The sequence below is a fragment of the Solanum pennellii genome, chromosome 9 (assembly GCF_001406875.1).
Source record: "Solanum pennellii chromosome 9, SPENNV200".
In the NCBI taxonomy this organism is placed as follows: Eukaryota; Viridiplantae; Streptophyta; class Magnoliopsida; order Solanales; family Solanaceae; genus Solanum; species Solanum pennellii.
Window position 1 is genome coordinate 64,895,749 of NC_028645.1, and position 5,042 is coordinate 64,900,790.

The following is a 5,042-nucleotide window of genomic DNA, read 5'->3' on the forward strand; positions in this document are numbered from 1 at the left end:
AAGTTCAGAGAGTCGATTTCAGTACCCAAATTTCAGAAGTCTAAGTCTTTTGGAACGAGACCCCCTCGACGGCCCGTCGTGCCCATGACGGTCCGTCGTGGGTTCCGTCGACTCACACAGTTTTTCCAGAAATAAAATCTGCTGCTCAAAACGACTAAACAGGTCGTTACAGTGGGGTCCTTTACCGCCCCTTTCCATTGATAAAAACGATATAATTATATTTTTATTGCTCAGTACACCAAGTATATTTGGTTGTACACTCTTAAAAACAACACGAGATTTGAGTCATTTTTTCCAAGTTTCATCCCTTAATGGAAAAACAATTTAAAAGGAAAATTGTCTCTTTGTACAGTGATAGAGGAGGTGAATCTAACAATCTTGATATGTATCTCAATGCAAATGGAATTGAACACCTTGTTCACCTCCTCATACCCCACAAAGAGTGGTCATAGCAGAGCGTCGCCATCGGCACATAGGTGAAACTACCAAAAAACTTATACACGAGGCCTCCTTAGCTTCAAATTTTTTGTCGCTTGCTTGTAACATGCAACTCATCTTAGTAATCGATTGCCAGACAATTATTAAATAATACATCACCATATGAAAAATTATTTGGTGTCGCACCCATATAGGATTCACTTAGAACTTTTGGTTTTCTCTATTACCCATGGCTTAAATCTTACACCACCCATAAGCTTGAGCCTCGGTCCACTCCATGTGTCTATCTCGGCTTCTCTCAAGTTCATTATGCGCGCCAATTTTTTGATCCCATTCACTCAAAATTTTATGTCTAACATGATGTTAAGTTTTTTGAAAATATTTTCCCCTTTCAAACCATATTTTCACATATTAAAAATCAGTCTTTTACACTTACATGGGAAGTTGTTGACACTCCAGCCTCTCCAATTCAATCTCTTTCAACTTATATCTCCACTTCCTTCTCCTTTGCCAGTTCGAGAGAGTCTTTCCATCAGTGGTCAAGCTTATGAGTCAGAATCATGCGCGTCCCAGTTTTGGTAATTCCATTTCTCCGTTTTGTCTTTCCGTTACTTCTAAGGAACAAACCCAGGCTTCTATCCCTTCCAGTACAACGCCCAATCTTATTACTTACCACCGCTGAAACAAAATAAGAATTCTTCCACCTGCTTCTATAACCTCTCCTGCACAACAGAGAGTTTGTCCCCACCTGCTCCACCAATTTGTTTGTCACCAGTTCCTATGCCCCCACCGCGTCCTCCTATTTGTTTGACATTACCTCCTCTCCCACATCCTCCCCCTCAAACCAATTCAATGACCCGATCACTACATAACATTTTCTTCCCCAAAACCATTCAATTATCTTGTCCAGCTTCCTGGCAATGCTGCCCCTCATACCTTCAAGCAAGCTCTAAATCACACAAAGTGGAAGTCAGCAATGAAAGCTGAATTTGATGCATTAACTTAGAATCAAACATGGGAATTAGTTCTTCAGGATTCTAATAAGAATGTTGTTTATTGTAAGTGGATTTACAGGATCAAAAGGAAAGTTGATGGTTCGGTTGACAGGTACAAAGCTTGGTTGGTTTCCAAAGGGTTCACTCAGCATCCAGGTCTTGACTATCACTATACGTTCAGTCCAGTTGTCAAACCCTCGACCATTCGGGTTGTTCTCTCACTTGAAGTTTAGTTTAATTGGGTTTTACATCAATTGGACGTCAACAATGCTTTTTTACAAGGCACACTTGAAGGAGAGGTTTTTACGAAACAAACACCAGGCTTTGAGAGTGTCTCTCATCCTTCACATGTTAGTCATTTGCGTAAGGCTATCTATGGTCTCAAGCAAGCACCTCGCGCTTGGTACAATGAATTGACATCATATATTTTATATTTGGGATTTCATAAGTCGCACTTAGATCAGTGTCTCTTTGTTCTCTTTGGCTCTAATGGTATTGTTTTGTATCTTTTAGTCTATGTAGATGACATTATCCTTACAGGAAACAATTCTTCAGTGGTTAATCAGGTTATATCTTCATTGGCTTCCCCTTTTTCCCTTAAAGATCTTGTTCCTTTATCCTACTTGTAAGTGGGAAGATGTCAATGTGGATTTTGTTGTGGGTTTGCCTTGTACACGAAGGCAATATGATTCAATTTCGGTTATTATTGATAAAATGAGCAAATCGGCCCTTTTTATTCATGTTAAGGCCATATATTCCACAGAAGATTATGCTAAAGTGTATCTGAAGGAGATTGTGAGAGTGCATGGAGTTTCCTTGCCTATCGTTTCGGTTAGGAGTACTCAATTCACTTCTCATTTTTGGAAGGCATTCCAAAGTGGACTTGGTACCAAGGTTAAACTTCGTGCCGCATTTCATCCACAAACTGATGGTTTGGCGGAACGTAACATCCAAACCCTAGAATATATGTTCAGGTCTTGTGTCATTAACTTCAAGGGTAACTGGGATGACCATTTATCATTGATTGAGTCTTCCTACAATAATAGCTATCACTCAAGTATTGTCGTGGCTCCATTTGAGGCTCTTTATGAGATAAGATGTAGATCTCCGATTGGGTGGTTTGAGGTAGGTGATTTTGCTATTATAGGTCATGAAGTAGTTTATGAGGCAGTGGAGAAATTCTGACTCATAAGGGATAGATTCAAGATGGCCCAAAGTCGGCAAAAATCTTATGCCTATAATAGGAATAGGGACCTTGACTTTATGGTAGGTGACTTGGTCTATTTGAAGCTATCACGGATACATTCAAGACGGCCCAAAGTCGGCAAAAATCTTATGCCGATAATAGGAATAGGGACCTTGACTTTATGGTAGGTGATTTGAAGCTATCACCCATAAAAGGGGTGAGGTTTGGTAAAAATGGGAAACATAGTCCCTGATATGTAGTTCCATATGAGATTTTAAAGCGCATGGGAATTTATGCCTGTGAGTTGAAAATACCTATTGAGTTTGCTCCAGTTCATTCGGTGTTTCATCTATGAATGCTCAAAAATTGCATAGGCATACCGGTGTCGATAATTCCTCTAGAAGTCTTGGGATTTTATTCTAACCTTTCCTATGAAGAGGTCCTGGTTGAGATTGATGACTGACAAGTGAAGAAGTTAAGGAATAAGAAGTAGCTTCCGTAATGGTTCTTTGGAAGAATCGTGTTGTGAAAAGTGCTACTTGTGTAATACTTTACATGTTTTTAATGAGGTTATAAGGTCTTAAAATGGTTTATAATGTGGTATTAAGGCACTGTATAGAGTTTTAGGTGATTTGGAAGTGAAATGTCAAGGGACGACTAAGATGTTCGACGACTAAGTCACCTATGTGTCTTATCTGCGGTTATGTGCCTATATTTGTGTTTCATGAGTTAATGAGGTCCTTATATAGTTTATTATAGTGTTTACAGGTCATGTGTCAAGTTTTAGGAAGTTTGTAGGTCAAACCTCCAAGAACGTCTATGACGTTCAAAAGATTTGCCTTGAAACAACCTTGTGTGTCTTGGCATGTTTCATCGAGTTTTACGTATTCGTTTTAGATCGATTTTATTTGTGGGGTCCTAAACATGTATATGAACAAATTCGGGTTGGAAATGTCCGTCAAAACATCCCCAAGGACCATCCAAGGGTCCTTGAGGAAGGACCCTTCATTTGATCCAAGGTTGTCTAGACTAGGCCTTAAACGAATGAGGCAAACAATGGCTTGTGAAGCAATCGAAGCCCCGTAGATGGGTGTCGTGGGTCAATAATTATCCTAGGGAGCTCAATCTCCCAAAGTAAAGTCTCTGAACCAAACGAAGAGAGGATAGGACGGTCCATTGATTGACAAACGGTCTGTCGACTGCCCAGTCGTCGATGGTGTTGTTTTTGCGCAACTTATTGTAATGTCTAGGGGTGAAGTTGTAAATTTACTCCACGTAGAAATAAGAGTTTGGGAGGTTTCTTAAGGGTATTTTGGGTATTTTAAACATGTTTATAAGTCATAAACACCTAGGTGAATCATTCTTCAAAAAATATTAAAACCCAAAATATCTAAGAAATTCTCTAAAACTCCATTGAAGCCAAAACTCAAGGAAGAGCTTGGATTGTAGATTTTAGTGGTGATTATTCATAAAATTGGTGTATTAGCTTCATTAATATATGGTTTTTGATCCTTGAAACTCAATTCATCAAGGAGCCAATCTTCAAAGTGATTTTCAAAAAGTTCTTAAAATATGAGTTTTCTAAATTGAAATCTATCCATGGGTTCTTGTATTAAAGGTTTTAAAGCATTGAATATTGATTAAATTGTTTTTAATTTTATTATTTTAACTCAATTAAACTATGAGCCAATGTAATTGATGAACCCTAGTTTTTGACTACTTTATGGGTTAAGTGATGTTGTTCTAATGCTTATGAATTCTAGTGTAGTTTTATATGGACTATTGAATGATGTAGTACCTGTATTCAATTGATATCTAATTTGTATTAGATTGATAAATATGTATTGAATTATCTTAGATTCATTGAGTATTATAATTATTGGTTCAAATTGATGTTCATGTCCATGGGTAAGAGCCTTATGGTATTGAATTGGATGATTTAGACATGGATTAAAGTGGAGAGAATGGACTGATGGTACGCTTCCCTAATTATATTTATTTTATGATAATTATACTTCAATTATATTACTATTGGTATGGTTCACTTATGGTGGCGGTGCTATGTGCTTTACTTGCAATTGATGTGGCCTCGTCGACGTTACTTTATGTATTATAATGATCATGGCCTAGTCGGCAACTACTTGAAGTATTATGATTATTTGTGTAGTTAATTTATGTGAAGTATTATCAAATCTCTCTACATTTGATTAAGTGAAAGTATAAATCTTCTATTGTTGTTTGGTGATCATGTTAGACTATGACTATGTCTTATGTGTGTAGTCTTAGAGTTGATGCATATTATTCTTAATTGACTATATGAGTCAATGATGGTTATATTAATGATGTTATAGTAATGTATAGGATGACATAAATATGACAAGGGTCATTCCTAAGTGCTACAAAGAATGATATGCTATATGTAA